Below are 20,851 nucleotides of genomic sequence, written 5' to 3' on the forward strand. Positions count from 1 at the left end.
TGGGACACAGCCCCAGCACAGGCTGTGCCTGCCCAGACCAACATGGCTGCCAGGAGGCTGAGGGTGGGCAAGAGCAGCTCCCAGCATGCCCTGGGAACAACCTGGCCATGGGGCTGCCCCGGGCCTACAGCTCCCAGCATGCCCTGGGAACAACATGGCTGTGGGATGGCCCTGGGCCTACAGCTCCCAGCAGGCCCTGGGGCACACCTTCTCCCAGCAGGCCCCGGGGTGCCCCTGCCCTGCCCTGCCGTCGGGCCCTGCGGGGACACCAACCCCCAGCCCTGGCCCTGCAGGCCCCACAGCCACTGCCCTGGGCTGCTTGAGCACAGGCCCAGGCCCTGGAGCCCCCGTGGGGCAGGGACGAGGGGGAGAGAGGCACCGAGCGACAGGGAGAGGTGGGTCAAGGCAGAGGGGTGGCTGGAGAGGGACAGGGGGCATCCAGAGGGGCAGGGGGTGCGGGAGGGGCTGGGCAGGGATGGAGAAAGGACAGGGACTGGCGAGGAGCAGGCAGAGGGTTGGAGCGGGACAGAGACAGAGAGGCAGGGGGGTGCCCGAGGGAATGCAGGGTCAGCAGCAGGAGAGAGGGACAGGGAGAGGAGCGGAGAGGCGGGAAGGAGGACAGAGGCACAGACCAGCACAGACAGGGTGGGGGACCAGGATGAGCAGGCTGTGGCTTTGGCAGTGGGCGGCAAAGCTGCTTCTGTGGGTCTTTCCTTTCCCCCTCTGCCCTTTTCCCCTCCCCACCCTTCCCCTCGGTGAGGCTGTGTCTGTGGTGTGCCTGCTCTGGTGAAAGGAGCTCCTGCGCCAGCCTGAGGGCAAAAGAAGAGGGGCAAGGAGCAAGGTGTTGCAGTCCTTAGTTTGCAGGTTTCATATATCATCCCTGTTCAGAAAACACAGCGTGAGTGAGGGTCTGTGGTGCCGGCAGATTTTTATTCTTTATAGCAATTTCTTTAAATACCGGACTTCATGCAGAAGGTTCACATGGTGCTGTGCTTCTAGTAAACAGAATTGCTTTTATGCATGCTGCAGTCTGGAGGTGGCAAGTGCCAGGTTAGAGATGAAGATGGAAATGAAAGCAAGTGACGCACACGCAGTGGTGATCCTGCCACAAGCATGCTGTGTATTGACATGGGAGAACGCTGCAGGGACTCTCAGAAGTCAAGGTTTTCAGTGCTGTTTCTGTATTTGATACCCAAGGGATGGTTTCCCTCTGTGTGCGTTTCTGTGCAGGCATGTGCATGGAACATGGGTGTGTCCCTGTGCCGTAAGTGGGACTGATGGCAGCTTTTCATTTCATTCCAACTCAAAAGTAAAGAAAGACTGTACCTGCAAAAGAATTCAAACAACCGTCTTTCTTTCCCAGAGTGAGCATAGAAGCGTGGGGGAGCAGTCTGCAGGTTCAGAACTTGAGCCTGCTCTGGGTGGTAAACCCTCAGGAGAGAAAAGAGAAGCCCCACTTTTTTAACTACAGCTCTGCTTCCCTTAATGTGTCTTCTTGTTAGATTGTGTCGGTGGTCAGTTTAAAAGGACATGATTAAACTGTGCTTGTTTATCAAGATATTTGAGGGTTATTTACTGTCTTAAATCTGCTTATGAGCGGGGCACTCTGTTGCCCTGTGGGCAGTACAATGTCGAGACTGGTAATTTTCCTTTTCTTCCCTAGTGTACGGGTGCATTTATGAAGGCAAGTGTTGGGTCTTATTGGCGCCGCACAAGAAACCAACGTGTGATACCCAGACATTCACTGTTAGAAACAGGAAGAAGCCCTCGCTTCAGATTGTGCAAAAGATGTACCAAGGCTGAGGAAAATGGCAAAAAGGGAAGAAATGCCATAGCATAACTTCGGGATGGCAGGTGAGGTTTCCATCAGTGTTCCTCAAATGTAGCAGCCTCATTTTGTTTGCGGATGTGGTGTTGAACTCAAACTACGAGACTGGTTTCCTTTACTGTGGGTGATACTATAGCGCACATACCTTTCATGTCCCAAGTGAAGTTGCCAAGGCTCTAAAACCTCTGCAGAACCACCTCAAATTTTCCTTAGTGTGTGATTTCCTTCAACAGTCAAGTCCAGGTCTGTGGCATACAATAACCCCTCCCCCATTTGGGATCTGGATGTGGCTGATTTTTAATTTAGACTTATCTGCTGTTAAGAGATTTTCTTTTTTTGGTCCAAATAGGGAAATGCTGATTGTGTGCATTCTTTTGCTTTTTCATAGTGTTGTTCCATGTTCAGTCATTTGTTCCTTACAAAAATAATGTATGGGTGTCTATGAAGCTGGAGGTGTTTACGTTCTTGTGGCTGAATGTAGCAGTGGAGCTATCTTGCTGTATTTAAATCAAGAGGAGTGTAATGTAATTTCACTTAAAATCTGGTCTTGGTAGGCAGATCCTACCCTGATAAGCATTAAAAAAAAAAAATAATTAAAAAAATCAAATCTGTGAAGAGGTATAGGTGGAGCACCTGAACTGGTGCAAGGCAGGAATTCTCTCGCTGGTATCCACACATTGCAGAACTGTTGCCATCATGACCGTGAAACAGTGAGCCATTAATGTTAACTACTAGCAGCTTGTGAACCTAACAGTCAAGGTAGAAAATAATGTCCCACTGCCACCTTTTTTAATTTTTTTTTATGTTTTAAAGTGTCTGATTTGATACTTTCTGATGTATTTGAAACCTGTGTCATTATCCTATGTAGTTTGTGACAAGTGTGTGGCAGATGGGCCTTTACTGCTTGGAGAGGTGTTGAGATGGAGAGTGGAGAATGGTTTTATGGCACAAGTGTAAAAGTATAAAAAGGGATTAAGAGGCTTGTGTACCTTGCTGCCAGTTCAGTGGCATGAGAATTCCTGTAATGACAAATTCCTTCTGGCTGAGTTTCCACCCAGAGCAACACTAGCAACGGATGTCGTTCCCAAATGGTGAGGTGGTTGTAAACTTCATCAGTAGTAGAAGCTGTGGAGAAAGTCACGAATCATCTGCTGTTCTGCAAGTCAAGTGCTTGGCTCTTTTGTCACTAGTGTTGATTTAAGGGTACATTGCTTATAAATAGCACTTGACCTTTGTAATTCTTCCTACTGCTAAGTTCTCGGTGCCATAAGAGAACCATTGTGCTGTGAAGGCCCTGTAAACATACGGCAATGTTTGTGTTTATCCATATTGCCTTCCCTTAGATGATGTTATTTTGTAATTTGAAACCTTAGTGGCAGGATTTGGGGCTTTATCCTGATCAGCCATCTAAGGGCCAGCTCTCGGCTGCAGCGTAAGTATTCAGGTAGTTTGAGCACCAAATGAAACTTCCACTTGGCTGTCATTTTGGCTTTTCCCTTCCTCTTAATTTTTATATTTTAATAAAGAGTTTTAAGTATTTGGCTTCCTTACAGAAAAAAAACCCAAAAACCAACAGTGCTGTCCTTGTCCTGTCATGATACACCCCTAATCTGGAGGGCAGAAAGCTGAGACCACCAGGAAGATGTTGAGAGGAAGGGGAAGAATGTTAGAGCCATGAGTTGGGTGTTCTTCAGCTGGCCAGATCTGAGGAGATGGAAAAGGTGCCTCCCAGGTAGCTACAGGGAAGCGCAGGAGAGCAGCTGGGAGCCAGAAGTGTCGTGTGGGCATACGAAAGTGCTACGCTGTGGTGTGTCAGGCAAATTATTTTCAGGAAGTTTCACGTTTGTTGTCATTTCCCAAGCTCCTGAGGTGCAGGAATGCTGGAGGCAAGAAGCTGCCAGCATCAACTATGTGGAGAAAGAACACTTCTATCTCCATTTTACTTTCCTCACTTCTATGTTACGGTGGCAGGGCAGTAAAGACCCTGATCCTGACCCGGACCCTGACCCGGACCCTGACCCTGACCCTGCGAGTACGCAGGCAGCTTGTGTGGCCAGTGCCGGTGCGGTTCTGGCACAGAGGATCAAGCGCTTCACGCTTCAGAGCTGTCAGGCTGACACTCTTCAGCACTCAATGAAGCTCTAAATTACAGCTAAAGGAAGACAGACAGTTTGCTTCAGAGCTTGATAATGTCATTCTGATCCATCCTTTTGCTTGTTCAGTGGCTACAGAAGGGAGCCACTGCCTTGGTAGGAGCATCCATTGAGTTCTTCCTGTGTGATATTAGAGAATCATTGTGTCTGTTTATGCATGAGATCATTACAGTAGGTGTTTTGAAGATGTTCACATGTGGTACATAAAAACTTTGCCAGTAAAATAGTAAATCCACGCAGTGGGGTCTAAAGCACACAGATCCAGTGCAATCCTCCAAAGGGCTTTGAAAGTGTCTCCCCGAGGGTACAGACCTGGCTGTTGGTGATTCTGTTGAACTGCCTTTTATAGCAGGTTGCTTGGAGAAGTTGCTATGTCAGAAGTCGTCTTCTGAGGGCTGGATGCTGCAAATGGTAGGATGTTTAAGGAAGCAAATGAATAACCTTCAGACTTGGTTTTATTCTTTTAACAGATTGTACACAAATGGGAGGCCTGAGCAGGCTGCTTTTAGCAGGGGAACATGACCTGACTGCACAGGAGGCAAGGAACTCTCTTCTTCTCACTGACCATGAGCCCTCAGTTTCAAGGCAGATCTGAAGAGGAATATTTGACCCGTGGGAAATGCAACTTCAGATACGTAACTCAAGTGGGACCGCCGTGTGTGCCCTGTGATAGGAGCCATGTATCCCAAGCGTGAACGTAGAGATTGGGCCCGGTTTTTAGCTTGGTTCAATCTGACCTCTGCTGACTGGTTCTGTGATCAAGAGCAGGCAAGTCTGCCCCCTGAGAGGATGTTGTCATGGGTGGAAGGGTTGAAGTGCAGTGACTGCGTCAACAAACAGGTGGTTTGAAAAGTCTTTTGGGCAAGGGTCTGGTACGCTGGTGTAATGCCTTTTCCCTTTAAAAAAGTCCAGTAAACACAAGTGTTCCTGCATGTGTCCAGTAGCGCTGAGACCTCTGTACTTTCTTTGGACTGATTGTTGTATAAGATCTGGGGGGTTTTGGACAGCTCTGAAAATTGTTCAAAAGGTGTCTTGGTGTGTTGGGTGAAATGGGTCATCGCTTCCATAAACCTCTAGCCTGTAAAGAAGAGCTGTGGAAGTAAGGAGATTTTATTTTTTTCTCTTTTTATTGTTACTGGGAGGAAAAGCAGTGATTAGCTATTGACCTGTGATACCCCAGATGCAGGCTGTGCAGTGCATTTGAGGTGGATCACTCCTGTACTGCCAAGACTGAGCCCAGACTCCTCAATGCTTTGCACACTGGCAGTGGAAGTCCTTGTGCAACTGTGGGTACTGGCTTTCTGTGCTGTAGCGTGAAAAATACAAAGCACTGGGGTTAAGGTTTGCAGAGAAGTGGGAAACAGTTGATTATTTTGTGCTAGGAAGAGAATGTCCTGTAGTTTTCAAACTTTGAATGTCTCCACTTGGAATTTAAAAACTGCTTTTAACTCTGTTGCTATGTTTCAGTGGGCGGGAAGGTGTCTTGTAGTTACAGGTGGTCCGTTCCCTTAAGAAGGATCTTTGCCTTCTGAGCTGAGCTTTCTTGGCTTTACATGAAAAGTGCCTCAAGCTGTACGATTTCAGATGGCAGTGAGGGAATTACATCTCCGTGGGGATTTAGAGACAAATCCAGAAGTATGTTGCCTTATTGTTTCAGTATATGAACTTTTCTAAACAGGATTTGCTGGGGTTTGAGCAAGAGACCCACTTCCCACGTGCCTACATAAACCCCGTTTTCTCAGACAGACACATGCATTATGGTTTGTGTTGCAATATTTACTTGATTCGTAAGCCGTAGTGTGCTGTGCTCTTCTGGGCTTGTCATAGTCCTTTGAAACACAGCCCTGCGCATCAAAGGGGCAAGCTGTGTGATCTGCTTTCCCCCACAACATGGAGCAATGTAACTGTTGTAAGTACAGGCAGAACAAAACTAGTTGAGGGGTTTGTGGGCTGCTGTTCGAATCATGGTGGGCCAGGAATCAGCCCATGCTTACTAATACGTTTAATTGTCATATGCCACCTGAGGGGCAGGACAGTGTCAGGGCATTTTCCCAGGGAATAAAACTGGACATGTCTGATTCTCTCCGAGGGTCCCCTATGTAAAAAAACATCCTTCAGCACCATCTGGGTGCTTGGTGTTCTCAAAAGGACCCAAAGGGATGAAGTTCACTCCTCCTGCCTGCGTGACAGCAGGAATTATGTCTGCAGCTGTGCTTCTGCACACTTCGAAACTGCCTCCGTTTCTTTGCTTGGCCAACCAGAAAAAAACAAAAAAACCTAAGCTGACTTGGCAACAGTGTCTTGCAGTCCTCTCTGAAGGAAGTAATTAACCATCATCTCGCAGCTTGTCAAATGTGCACCAAGTGTGAAGAAGAACATGACGTGCACTGTCCTAAGCTCTCAGCAGGTCAGGTTTACTGTCCTCTGGAAACTGTCTAGCTCTTCAGTTTTTCTCCACAAAGGACACATCGTTTGGAGTAGTGATGAGGTGGCCCCCCAGATGCCCCAGCTTTGTTTCTAAGTGCTATTAAAGTATTTTGCCTCCTGGAGAGACTGTGTTCCTCATGAGGAACGGTTACTTCTCAATAAAGCGACCCCCTTTCCGTCTAAAGGGATGGAGCTTGAGACTGTGGAGGTGGAGGTGCTTGGTGAGGGAGGCAGTCAGGCAGGGCCAGTCTGGGGGTGCCCAGCTGCGCAGGGCAGTGACGGCACCTGTGTGCCTGGCGAACGCTTCTCTCGCAGTGTTGCAGGGAGAAGGTGTGAGGGTGCTGGGAGAGAGCCGGCACCCCTGGGAATGACAGCGGCTAAAGGTGAGGGCTGGCTGCGTGGGCAGCAAAGGGTGAGCCAGCCATTCCCTTTGCAAATGCAGTGGAGAGGGAGTGAGCCCCTCCATCAGCACAGCAACGTCTGCTGGGGCAGGGCCAGAGGCACCAGCGCCCAGGGCGGGGCTGGCAGGGGGTCTGAGAGAGCCACTCCGCCACCGCCTTGCTTACTGACCCTGTGGGGAAATCACTTTGGGGGCAGCGATTAAAAAGTACATGCAAAGTTTTTAGGTCCAATTGGAACACTGAGAAGGGGTTCGGGGCCTTTCTCAGAGCGCCACACGTTGCATAGTCATGTGTCATACACAGATTTGGTGGCTGGTTTCTCGCTTCTAATGCAAACACGTACGCATCCTCAGTAGCACTGCTGAAGTGTTTTACGAAACACGCATGCTCCCCAAGTGGGATTTTGGCCTCTTTGGGGCAGAACTATTTCAGTTAGAGGTCACCATCTCCCACTGCCGCAATTATCTTTGTCCTATTTTAAACTCATTTTCTGTTGATGTCAGTGGATCCCAAGACCTGATCAGCTTGTGTTCTCTTGCAGCCAGAACTTTCCTCATTGGAAGTCTTCTTCCTGCACAATTTAGATAACGGTGCTCTTTTCACTACCTGCTCTTGGTTTCTCATTCTGCCAAGGCTGCCTCCCTTGATGAGAAGTCCCTTCATTTGTAAATACTTTCGAGAGTGGGTCAGCTTGGTGGAGGTGTCACCTCAACAGAGGGGAAGGTGGAGGGTCCGATCTCTGCATGTGGCAGGGGCTGCATTAACCCTACTCCTGCTGCGTGAATGACCGCAGGCAGAGGCACTGTGCAAGGAACATCAAGCCTTTAATGAATTAAGAAAGACAGATCTGGTAGAGGGCTGGGGCTGCAGTGGGCAGGTGCAGGTCACACGTCAGAGGGATCTGTGCTCCACACCTTCTCTATCAGTATATCAACGGTGACTGGGGCAGTGTGGAGCACTTTGTCTCCTGCTGTTCCTCAGGGTTCTGGCTAGCTTGGTGGGCACATAGTTGCTATTGGATGCCCTCTGCTTGCTGCTGCCCCCCTGCTCCCCACTACAGCCCACCGCCATGGCATCCCTGTCCGGCTTCCCCTCCCAGAGGGTTTTGGAGCTTTTTGCCACCGGGCACACCACCATCTTCTTCCTCTTCTTGGGTAGCATGTTGCCCCGTGGGGACGTCTCTGGCATTCTGAGGGTGTCAGCCAAGGTGGGGCACTTGGCCTATTTGCCAGCAGCCTTGCCTGATCTTGTTATCGATTTGTTAATAAGTTAAGATTGATTGACTTTATTTGATTGATTAATTGATTTTATAAAATAATTTTATAAAATTGAAAAATAGAAGGATAAGAAATATTTTAATGAAACTTATAGTTCCACAGTAAAAGCTGCTATGAGATCTTCTGTACGTCTTGTACCAAGGCTAGAAGAAGGGGCTGGAACCATTGTTAAAACTTAGGTAATAACTTTAGGGTTTGAAAGGTTTCTTTGTATTTGACCAGTCTTCTGTATGTAGAGGTGCACTGAAATGTCAGAATATGAGATGAATGGGAACTGGGGAGAGTCGACTGGAACAGCTTGTAGATGCCTGCCAAGAAATCATGAACTTCAGTAAAAGGTAATTCCGGCAGGGGGAGATCGCGACCACCGACTCATACCACCTACCCAAATTGTACCCCAGACCCATTTCTAGACCTTTCTAAGCTTTACTGCGCAGAATCGGATATAGGAGGAGAGTATGTTAATGATTTACGGGAAATATCATGGTTATGCATGAATATTTAATGAATATGTATGAATAAGTTCTATATATGGTGTCTGATTTTGGGACCTGGTGTGCATTGATCGTGAGAGGACTCGCTCACGCACCCGGCCGTTAATAAAGAAGTGTCTGCTTATCTACATCACATTGGTGTTGATAAGTTCTTCATTCCAAGATTTCGGTAACAATCTGGGCACCACCCGGCAGGAGGAGATGCCCGGTGGTGGTGGCAAGTGGGTCAAAATGACCCGGGGCTGCCTCCGCAGCACCTGCTCCACCAGTTGGTCCATGCAGGGTGGATGATGCTGGGGTGCAGTCGGGGGGCTGGCCAGGGGACTCTTCAGCAGGATCTGCTGAGGACTCTCTGGGAGACCCTGGTGGGGACCCTCTGAGCATCCCTTCAAGGGGCTCTCTCTCTGAAGAGTCCTCCTGAGAGGGCTCCATGGGACTCTCTGGCAGCCGGGTGGGGAAGACCGCTGCCAGCCCACCCTGCCTGCCCGTGGTGTCCAGCAAGGGGGATGTTGCCACCCTCTGCCAGGAGGGGTTGGTGTCCTCCGGCATTGTAACCACCACTTGGTCCTTGGGACAGTTGCCCTCCATCATGCACTCTAAGAGGTCAGGGATCCTGTTGAGGGTGGTGGTCAAGACAGGGACATCAGGGACACCATGGTTGGTGTCCTTGCTGTCCCTCAGCCCTGCTGCCAGCGATTGCTCCTTAGAGCAGCCACCCTTTGCCACGTACTGTGAGAGCTCCGGGACCTTGTTGAGGAGGGTGGTCGAGCAGGAGCCGCTGAGAACTTCAGAGAGCTCCAGGATGCTGTCGAGCCAGGCGAGTGGGTCACTGCTGTCCATGGTGGACGAATGCTCATCCTGAAACTGCAGATTGTCCTCTGCCAGCTCAGGAAAGGCCTTGTTGAAGGCATCTGGCCCCAGCTCGGGCAGGTCCAGGAGGTTCTCTGGGCTTGCCAGGGTGGTCACCACTTCTGAAAAAGCAAACGAAGCCAAGCCACCCCCAGGGTGATGCAAGCCTTCCTTGGTGCAGGTCACCCCCTATGGGCTCTGCCACCCTGCAGACCTCACCTTGGTGCTTGGTCCTGCTTCTGCCAGAGAGCATATCCAGGGCGGGCTGGCAGGGGGGTGGCAGCAGGGACGCCATCCTCACTGGCCACCACGTCATTGTTAAAGGCCTCCAACAGCTTCTGGGCACTGCCAGGATGGGTGCAGAGCACAGGGGGGACATGCACGCAATGCTGAGCCGCAGGGTGTTGGGGTGGCAGGGGCCCAGCATGTCCAGGGACCTTCAGCACAGTTTAGCCCGTAGGGTAGAGGGGCTGCCCCTGGCCCACGTCCCATGGGCCCAGCCCCACTGGCTGGTAGGGCACAAGTGTCCCCATCACCACTTGCTGTCCCCGGCCATAGGCAGGGGGACAAGGAGCAGGCAGAGGGGGCAGCTGCACACCGCTGGGGAGCTGCAGCAGGTGTGGCAGCTGCACAACCTGCCCCGAGTCCCCCAGGGGCCCCTGCACCCCCTGCCAGGTTGCCTGGGCGGGTTGGTGGGTGATGGTGTGGAGCTGGGAAGGCCGAATGGTGATCAGCAGCCCCGGGACAGAGGGCAGCACACCAGCAGTTACCGGTGGCGGCATGGTCAGGGTGGTGAAGCTTGTGCCGGGCACCTCTGATGCCGTCGGCAGCTGGAGGGGGAACCTCTCTGTTGGCAGAAGCGAAGGGGGGTGATGGGGTGAGGTGCTGGCTGGCAGAGCTGGTTGGGGGTTACCCGGAGGGCAGGAGCACCACAAGGAGCATGCTGCTCTATGCCGTGGCAGTTGGACAGCGTGGCGTTTGTTGGGGCAAACAGTGTTCTGGGGTTCCATCTCCATGGCGATCATTATGCCAGCACCTGGGTCAGCCAGCGTTGTGACAGTTTGACTTTTAATGACAGAACAACTTCCCATCTCAATGGTTTCCCATCCTGCTGATGCTTTCCTGCCCTCAGCGCTGATTTCCCACCCCCACCATAGTTTCCCATCACAACTGGTTTTTGTTTGGGGAGTTGAGTTTCATGTGAGAAGGGAGTTTTCACCTTAATTTCTGTTGATGTCAGTGGATCCCAAGACCTGGTCAGCTTGTATTCTCTTGCAGCCAGAACTTCCCTCATTTGAAGGCTTCTTTCTGCCTTCTTTCAGCCAGGGCAGGGCTGGGAGGGAGTTTGATGAGCCACTCCTCTACTGCCTTGCTTAGGGACCCTGTGGGGAAATTGCTTTGGGGTGGGGGCAATTCGAGAAAACTGGGACCTCAGAGAAGCGTAGTATCACAGGAAGCTTTTTAGGGTAAAAGACAGCTATCGCTTTCAGGATGGCTGGCATTCACCATCCTAAATGTGTGCTGCCACGGCTCCCTAAGCAGCGCAGCCTGCAACCTCAGCACGTGCTGACAGGAGTAACGGAGGCTGGAGCGGAGTGGAGGCCCCGCGGCCAGGCTCTGTTATGCTCCTGCAGGAAGGGGAACTGGACGGTACCACAGAGCTCATGAGATGTCCACTGCCATGATTTTCCCTTTTATAACAAATTCTACTAGGGACGAGCGATGACAGAAAAGGCAGGAATGTGGTTACGCCAGTACTTCACAGTCCCTTGAACTTGTAGTTCCAGCGTACTGGATGGGTTGTGCCCAGATTCTTTCTTTTCCAGTGAGTCTGGTGGAAGAGAGGCAGCTCCTGCAACCCACCAGACTCCTTGGAATTTAACTTCTTGTGCTGGCCCTTGGCACTTTGACTCTGGGACTTCCAGTCCCAACTTGATTAGTGTTGCCCAAATGTTTTTCATTGCACCTGTAATGCTTTCTGGCCCTTCTGCCCCGCTGAGGATGCGCATCATCAATGTATGGATACACTGTGGGGCCAGGTGGAATGGTGATCTGTGCTAAGGCTGTGGCCAGAGCATTGTGAGCGATAGTGGGGCAGTGTTTGTATCCTTGCAGAAAACTGTTTGAAGACATACTGAGTCCCACTCCAGGCAAAGGCAAACCGGGCTTTTTCTTGTGCATGGAGCAGAATCACGAGGAATGCATCTCTAACATGTAAAGCATCTAAAGGTAACCTAACATCTATGCTAACCCTAGTGTCCCACAAAGATCACTGGGTAGCTAGGTTACTGACAATGAAAGGAGAGGAAACAGCACTGTGAGAACGAAAATATCCCACTAAGTCAATTTTTTTGTCTACCTATACAGCAGAAGTGTTCTTTCGTGTTAAAGTCGGAGTATGTTCTGATTTGCACTGCCCCACTAAATGGTTTTATGCTGTAAAGGTTTACTAAGAAATAATTGTTAGTGTTCTTCCTGGTTATGCACCCACATCTTATAATGAAAAAATTAGATGATAACGTCTTTGCTGTGCTACACTGTTCTATAACTGAGAGTTAGGTTGTGTTTTCATTTTAAGCATTCTCAAAAAAATACGGATAATTACAGCTTTTACTAACAGCACTGCGGCAAATGTGAATTCACTGGTGGGCTTTTAAGCCTCACCTCGGCATATTTGATGTAGGAACAAACATTACAAGTACTCTAGTATTTTTGCCAATGCTTTCCTGCACAAAGTGTATTAAAAGCATAGATTCTTCTGGTCTTCCATGCAGAAAGTATGGTGAGAATAAATCTGATATTAAAATGACTTCTTCAGATGTCAGAGGTTTATTTAGAAATGTCCACTACCTGTATTTTTTCTTATTTACTTGCAGTGGGTCATAACAACCTGCAGAGAAGATATGCAAAGTACGTCATCTCTATTATTTCCATTCCTGGGTTATGATAGGATTTGGCACAGAATTTTAGATCAGTTGCAAAAAGTAATGCTGGGCCACGCATATTCAGATTGATCCATGATCCCAGGCAGCTGTATGGGATTTGGTAATTTTCTTTAATAAGTAAAGGAAAACTGCATGTATTATGGAAATGAGAATTTAGTGAGACAAAGCGCAGGTCCAGTTCCTTTTTGACTACTACACAGAGATATTCTAACATATCAAACGAGAAGAATTTCTAAAGAAGTAGACCTTTCTGAGCTGGAGAAGAGATAGATGAAATAGAAAAGATAGAACTAAATTCTGCAGCAAAATATTGCCTCTAAAGGAAGACGTAGTGTTTTTTTTTTCTTTCACGGAAGCAAACCAACAATTACTGTGCGATTCTCCAAACTGGATATTTGCAAAAAGCTGTGTAGCGTGGTTTTCAGTAGTATAAAAAGCAAAAGCTCTTCAGGGTTTCAAGTACATCTTTGCAACAGCTGTTAATAATATGCAAACACGCAGATTGTTCCATTGTATGAAAACACCTTCATTTACTACTTATTTGTCATACAGGGAGTAAACTAGCAGTGACGACCATTGGAAAGTTTTAGATGAATAAATAAATCCTCCAAACCAGGAAAAATACTGTGCTACCAGGTAGCTGCAGCTTTTCTGTGTGAGCTTATTATTCACGTAGAGACTTTTTCCAAATGTGTCACTTAAGGCAGGGGTGGCTTCTAATTCTAAAAAGCCATTTGCCTAGAGCAGTCGCTCATGTGCCACATACAGGATTTTTATGCTAACATTATTAAAAAATTTCCCTAGAAAATTTTCCACCTCCTTCGAGTAAATACAACCGATGTCCCTGACTGTCTCAGTTTCCTATTCCACCATAGGTTGCTGTATTTCAAAGACAAAGTTAACCAACGGCTGGTTACTAACCGAAGGCTCAAACCAATTTTTGCAGCAGTCAGGTAGAGAGTTGCCATTTAGTCTGGACCCACTGAAGTGCCAATGTAAATATAAACAAAATAAGGTATATCAAACTTTAGGTTCTCTAGCAAAACAATGGAAAGAATATGAAAACTACGTCTTGTCTACTGTCTGTTTCCCATATGTGTGGTGATCGGCTCCCTGGAAAACAAGAGGCTGGGCTGGTCCTGGCTGTGCCCATGAATATGCCAGCTGAGTGCTAGGTGGTAGCAAGGAGAGCACTAAAGAAAAGCACAGACCCATTGACCCAGCACCACCGTTCTCATGTTCTTCATGCCTTTGAGGCCTGTTAGCCATTGTACATGTATTTATTCTAACATGGGACATCAGTCAACAGTCACAACACCGGTGGATTACCAGCACTTCATCATATGCTTCACATATAGAGTTAAAGGAGAAATTTACACAGACGTGGGTACCACTAGGTTTGCTTTAATCGCCACTCAGAGCTGGGCCACCACCCCAGCAAGTGGCAGAGAGCAAAGGGATACAGCACAGCTTATATACGCTTATCAAATCATTATTTTGTCAATGCCCGAGGTTTTTAGAAGTTTCCTTTGGTCTTGTCCGTTCTGCAAATCCATCACCTGACCCTGTCCCTGTTGATTCATCTATTTGCTTCCAGTCTCTGCCTTGGTTCCAAGCTCCTCCTCGGATCGTGATCTTTCTGCCTGCTTTAACTCACACACTCCTTCAAGCACACTTAGTCTTTGAACAAGCAACTCCTATTCACATATACTGATTTTTTTTCTCAAAACACCTGTGTTTCTGCGAGCACCTTTGTGCACAGTAGATCATCTGTTGTTTCTCTGTTCTCCCACTGATCAACTGGACTGGGTTTTAAACCAGGCTTGGAATAGGGCTACACTAGGGACAGGGCCTGGTTCTGCCATTTTAGCTGCTTTAGCACTTTAAATTTCTGAATTCAACACACATTTTCTTTAACAAGCAATACCAGAACAATGGAGAACAATTAACAATGGTTTGGTCACTGCTGTGACAAAATAATGACAATTATTATTTCTGGTGTAGGTTGCTGTATGTCATATTTATGAAACTAGGATTTGCCGGAAGAAAAATGTTCTATTTCACACCCACAGATGAGCTCCCTGAGATAGGCATCCACGTTTTAACAAGCCTTTACATCAAAGGCTGTAAACGAGCGTCAGTCTGCCCAACCAGCTGGGAATCTTGTGTTGTTCCAGGCACATCTTTTTGTCCCATTCGATACCTTGTCTGTGTGATTTGCCTTTTTGTCTGTCTTGTGCTCTCCTGCTAAAGACTTTATAGGCTTCAGTTTTCTGATACTGCTCCAGCTCCTGCATCTAATGCTCCTTATCTCTATCTGCTCCATCAAGGTATTGCTGAAACAAAGAAGTCCAAGAGTACCAGGGAGTTGCCTCCCCTTCAGGAGGAAGGGAAGAAAAACAACTTGCCCGATGAAGTGCTGATCCATTTAACCTATGCAAACAGGAAAGGAGCGAAGAAACAATGAGAATGTACATGAGATGCAAAGACACAGGATTTCTGGATAATATTACTGTATTCTGGTGTCTGTCGTGTCCATGTCTCCCCACCACCACCACCCCGGGTTGTTTTTAAATTCAAATCACTGTTCTGTTAACTCTTTTTTTTTTTTTTTTTAGATCAAGCTTTAATGTTCAGACCCGTAACTGCAGGGTTCCAATAAGCCCTTGTTTTTGTGCCCCACGGACAAAAATGCACTACCATTCTACAAGCACACACTTTTCCCATCTGAGAGGCAAACAAAACATCATGGCTATTGGAAAAGAGTAGCATAAAGCCTAGGTTTAACAGTACCCGCTGCTCCACAGGAGGCAGTTTACTCCATTCATTGCCCAGCATCCTGGTGATTTGAAACATTTGAACATTTGAAAGATGGACAACAGGCTGCGCTACACACCTGGGCTCCTCGTTCTTCTTGCCTACTTGGATTTCCTCAGTTGCCCACCCCTGAGAGCTCTTTCTCCAACTTTATCCTTTTCCTGCCTGGCTGCCCGCCCCTCCCCTCTTCAGAGCCGCGTTTTTGCTTTCTGTTTTCTCGTGAAGAGCCTGGTAACCTTTCCATTCAAGAGTATTGTTAGACAGGTAAAGCCCCAATGAACTTGAACCAGCTCCGCACTTAATCAAAGCTAGCTCATCTTCCCTTCTCTCCTCAGAGGAGCTCTTCAGGTGTTTGCAGTCTGGAGTGACTGGAGGCACCTGCAGTGGAAATGTGAACAGGTGGCAAGGACCAACCTGCCCAATGGCTACCTTAGCTCTGAAAGGCAGGTCCCTTGGATGGGTTTGCTCAGTCAGCTGAGCCAGTTCTGGCTGGATCCCCACACAAAGTGCCACAGCCAACCCACATCAGCCTTACTCTGCACTTGGGCAAGGTGGATGACCTTGCTCATCCCTGCGGCAGCAGGGCCACCTTCATCAGGTGGAGGCCTTTGTCAGCACGCTGTTTATGGACCTCACATAGCTCTGCGGTTTCTGCTTCTGCCCCGAGGCTGGCAACTCCTCAGCTGATGTGTTGGCCAGACCAGCCACATCCTCTCCAAAGAGTTCCTCGTGGTGCTCTATGAGGAACTCCACCAGCTGTGTCACCTGCACACAAGCAACCACTGCTGGTTTCCACCTAGGTGGCTGAAAAGTGGCTCGAGCACAGTCTTTCGCACTCCGGACCCTCGCTTCTGTGCAGAAAGCTGCAGCTGTGGGGCTGCTCTGCCCAGCAGCTCCCCCACGAACGTTTGCTCAGGAGAGGCGGCAGCCAGGTACCTCTGGGCAGCAACGCTCCGGTGGGGATGGAAGGCTGTAGCTGGCTGGTAAACAGAGCGTAGCTTCCCCATCACCTGCCCCAGGATGTCCAGGGGGAGCGTGTGCCCCTCGGGTGGGCTGAGGAGGTTTGGCCCCATGCAGGTGGCCAGGTTGCCCGTTGTAGAATAAATCGCCACGACACCTGAACTCTCCTGATTTACTATTCTTTTTATTTGCCCTAGAGTGCACTGCACTAATTTAAAGTGATGTGCCACAGCGATACACCGCAGACTCCCCTCCCCTTATTCCAGTGTGACTCATGCAACGTCTGGCTTGCTGGGAAAAGCTGCTTTAAAAGCCATTCTTTTAAAATCCCTAGGATGGAACGCACTAACATTATTAAAAAGGCAAGGAACAGCAGGGCGTAAGGTCTACTCTAACAGACTAGCAATCACATTTGATTAGGGTATGTAACGGAAATGGGCTTTAGGTTACCAGATCAGATCATTCACTTCTCCAGAATTTGATACATGACTCTCATCAGAGCTGCTCTAGAGAAACGGATCTCTTAATTCCCATGTAAACTCCAGGCAAACAGTAGCAAAGCGCTGATGTCCTGAAAATAAGTTTTCATTACTTTTTTGTATATAGATGATTACTTTTTTAATGTACACTATTTCACTGGTGCTACAAGTACTATATTCCACTTCACATGGCTTGTTTCAGTGACAGCCTTGTACTGTAAATTCGTATTGTGTACCTCCTTTTTCTTAGGATCCACAAGTTGCAATGCCTGCAGTTTGTAGTCCCTGCATGCACAGGCTATCTGCCCTGGCTGAAACCTGACAGGATAACAAACGGTGATTCCTTCAGGAAGCTTCCCTATGCAGATGTCCCAGGAACCCCTTTGGAAGAGTAACCCAGAGAGGGTGCTTCAGGGAAGCCGCAGGCATGTCCGAAGCGTGGAACTAATGAGCAGGACATGCACGGGAGAGTCTGTGTTTCGTAGCCACCTTATAGCTTGAGGTGAGCGATTTTTCTTGCTTTCCAAATCCATTTTCCTCCTGCCTAATAACAATTGGAAGAGTGAGTTCCACCACATTTTTTTTGATGGACTAAATGTATTCTTTTTTTAAAATCAGGTGCCACCTTCTCGGCTTTGCTTCACGCTTTGTGCTGTCCCCTTTTTCTATGTACAAGAAACGGCACTGAAGACAGAGCGTTGATGGTTCTATTCAGCTGCAGGGGAACTGCCATGGAGGCTGTAAGAGAGGGACAGGTCCGGGCACAGGCCGGGGGGTTTATCCGTTCTGAGCCCCTCGACCCCTGCTATGCATATCTGAAAGCCCTGCCTCGCTCACAGCCGCTGTCCCAGAGGGAACAAAGCCCAGGAGAGAAAGTTCTCTGTCGGCTCAGGGGAAGCACACATGCGTGGGTGCAGCACCCTCGTGTTGCAGCCAAAGTGATAAACCAGCCTTGCTTAGCGCAGCTCTCCGTGCAAAAACCTCCGTGGCTGCAAGGATCTCAAGCCTCGACTCTGAGCGCTCGATGGAGCTCCCTCCCAGCCAGCCGATATTCCCGACCGTCCTGACGTGGCGCTTTCCCTCCCAGCAGCGCCCATGTCCATTGAGTGCCTTTCGCTTGCAGCCGGCTGTAATGCTGGCATCAACCCTGCACTTCAGTTTTTGGCCTCTCTGAGTGGTGCTCATTAGAATTATTATTCCAGGAACCACATGGATGGCAGGGTGAGCCCTGGGGGGGCTTGCGCTGCCTGGGCCCGCAGCTGGGGAGGCAGATTCCCCACTCGCAGGGACTGGGGGCGAGGGGAAGTGTTTTAGGGAGGGACCGTGGGGGCCGGAGGGAGTGATTTGAGGGACGGACGCCGAGGAAGGCCTCATCCCTGCAGCGATGGCTCAGGCCCAGGGCAGGGCCCGCAGGGCTCTTCTCTGGGTGCCACGGGGTCGATTGCAAAGGACCAGGCTGCCCCATGCAGGGAGCAGGTGCGTGCCGGGGCTGCCAGGGGCCCTGCCTGGTTGTTCCCAGCCCAGCCCCAGCTGGGGCCAGCCCTGCACTGCAGCCCTGGGGCCGAGGCGCAAGGAGCCGGGCATTGCTGAGGGTGCTGCACCCTGCCGGGCCCCGCCGCCAGCTGCCGGCTGCCCTGGGCTGCCCCTCGCTCTCCCCAGCTCTGCCTGCTGCCAGCGCCGGGGGCACCGCCACGGGGCTTGCCCCCTGCCCACAGCTGCCCTGACCCACGTCTGCAGCTGCACGTGGTGCCCACATCGCACAGCTGGGGCGGGGGTGGCAGGTCTCTCTGGTGGCAGCCTGGGACTGGGGGCAAAGCCAAGCCCGTCCCTCGCTTGTGATCTTTGTCCCAAGGGAGAGCCAGTGCAGACGTGTGCTGCGCTGGAGAGTGTCGCGCAGGGAGGTGACGGCCGACTGCAGAGCAGCACTGAGACCTGCTTGACAGCAACGGCAGCCGGTGGCCGCAGAGCAGCCCAGGGGAGCTGGTTCCCTCGACGGGCCCCAAAGCAGCCTTCCTCAGCCCCTGCTTTTGGTGACATGTGGAGCAGCGCAGGGATGTCTCTCAGGCTTCCAGGCCTGAGGAGGCTTTCCTCCTCAAGGGCACTGTCAGAAATCCTGCTCCCAGGATTAAAGCACCCCTCCCCCCATGGATCCAAGGCTATGCATCCAGCCCCCTGGAGCTGCGTACAGGTGCCCTGAGGGGTCTCTCTGGGAGGATGCGGCCACCTTCCTGGTGGCTCTGACACAGAAATGATGAGCTGAAGCCCTGTGATGGTGGCTGGCTGGTTCAAAGCCTCCAGGTGCATCAGCCTCTGTCCCCAAGAGCGTTTATCCCAGACATGTTTCAGGGTGTGAAGATGGATGCCAGTGATGTCCTGGTGCCTCCATCTGTCTCCCACTTCAAGGTTGTGATGCCTGAGGTCAGGGACCACCTGAAGGCCTTGGCAGAGATCTCCAGGGACTTTGTGTTCCATTTTGTGTTGCCTTAGGGCTACAATGTGCTGGAGTATGGGGGCAACAAGGTTATGGTATGCCAGAGGTCCAGCGAGTTAGTGTCAAAGTGTGTTATTGTTATGGACAGAATCTGTGTTTGTTGGCCCTGCGTTCCTAGGGTCATGGCATTTTTATCTTATCTTGTGAACTGTGTGGTGGGTTTTTTTGTGGAGAGTGCCTTTTTTCAGCTCTTTTGCCTTGGTGGGGTTTGGATGGGTACCTTTGCTTTGTGTACAATGTTTCTTCTGGTTGTTTTTCTGCTGTGCTGGTGGATGATGGTGGTTTTTTCTGTCTTGAAACCATCGTTACAGGCCTAATATATCTCCTGCAGGTCAGGCAGTGTCACTTCTGATGTGGTCTGATTCATTTCTGGTGAGCTGGTAGGTAGGTATGGAGGACTTGTGGTCCCTCCATGGGGAATGACTGCTAGAGGACTAACAGGCAGTCCTGTGGAGGGGTGAGAGGACTGCTGGCCCACAAGTAGTGACTATCAGAGGACTAAGTGTACTTGAATTTACGTGGGCTTCCAAATTCATGGTTATTTGTCCTGCCTTGTGGAAGATCCATGGGAAGTCACCAGCCACATGGAAGGACAAGGGGTTTCCCAAGGCTACGTGGCTTTTTGGGTTTTGCTTTTGAGTAAGAAAGTCTTGTCTCTACATGAGTGCAACTGTGAACAGTCAATTTTGCTAACTTTAGAAAGCAGGGAGCAGTATTTTTCTGCTGTGCCTCACATGGCTGCCAGGGCATGGTGAGGAACAGCAACAGAATTCCTTCCTGGCACCTTCTCCAGGGGAGCAGTGCTGCACTTGTCAAGGTGAGGGTGTTTTTGGCTCTATACAATTGCAAATGTGAGGGGTTAGTTTTCAGAACACAGATATTAGGGAGCAGAACATTTGTGCTGTGCCTCACATGGCTGCAAGGACAGAGTGAGAAACAGCAAGAGAATTCCTTCCTGGAACCTTCTCCAGGGGAGCCGTGCTGCACTTACCCACAGTGAGGGTTTTTTTGGCTCTGCGTGATCGCAAATGTGAGAGGTCCATTTTCTCACCACAGAAATCAGGGAGCAGAAATTTTGTGTTGTGCCTCACATGGCTGCCAGGGCAGGGTGAGAACAGCAACAGATTTTTTTCCTGGTACCTTCTTTATGGGAGGAGTGCTGTACTTTCCCAAAGTGACTTTTTTGGGCTCTTAACGACTGCAACTCTGAAGGGTTAATTTTGCTCACCACAGAAAGCAGGGAGCAGAACTTTTGTGCTGTGCCTGACATGGCTGCCAGGGCAGGGTGAGAAGCAGCAATAGAATTCCTTCCTGGAACCCTCTCCAGGGGAGCAGCGCTGCACTTTCCCAAGCCATGCTTTTTGGTTCTGTATGAGTTCAAGAGTGCTGTGTCAATTTTCTCACCACAGAAAGCAGGGAGCAGAACTCTTGTGCTGTGCCTCACATGGCTACCATGCACGGTGGGAAGCAGCAAGAGAATTCCTTCCTGGTACCTTCTCCAGGGGAATTTCCCAGTTCCCGAGAGACTCCTGGCACTGGCTGCAAGGGGGCTCCCAGCCGAAGGGTGGGCCTGGGTGTTGTTGGGGTGTTAATTGGTGATGTCTCCTTTCCTTAGTCACGTTAACACTTTGGGATAACAAATGGATGCTTCGCTCCTATTGCTCTTTTATCATATCGCTCACAATGACTGCTACTGGTGCCTTATATCATATTGCATGCTATTTTCTTTT

At 49.7% G+C, this 20,851-nt stretch overlaps 1 long non-coding RNA gene across 3 annotated transcripts; it reads left to right on the top strand.

Annotated features, from left to right (window-relative positions):
* The first annotated feature begins 243 nt into the window (after positions 1-243).
* On the top strand, positions 244-15,143 carry LOC114013961 (uncharacterized). 3 transcript variants are annotated; one of them, XR_008745369.1, is made up of 6 exons: positions 244-395; positions 943-1,050; positions 1,664-1,854; positions 4,452-4,625; positions 14,705-14,845; positions 14,993-15,143. It is a non-coding gene; the product is annotated as an uncharacterized LOC114013961 (long non-coding RNA). The 3 variants fall into 3 exon arrangements; XR_008745368.1 differs by lacking the exon at positions 943-1,050 and having other exon boundaries at positions 14,705-14,896; XR_008745367.1 differs by lacking the exon at positions 943-1,050.
* Positions 15,144-20,851: the final 5,708 nt, after the last annotated feature.

Source organism: Falco peregrinus, unplaced genomic scaffold, assembly GCF_023634155.1.
Source record: "Falco peregrinus isolate bFalPer1 unplaced genomic scaffold, bFalPer1.pri scaffold_54, whole genome shotgun sequence".
Lineage (NCBI taxonomy): Eukaryota > Metazoa > Chordata > Aves > Falconiformes > Falconidae > Falco > Falco peregrinus.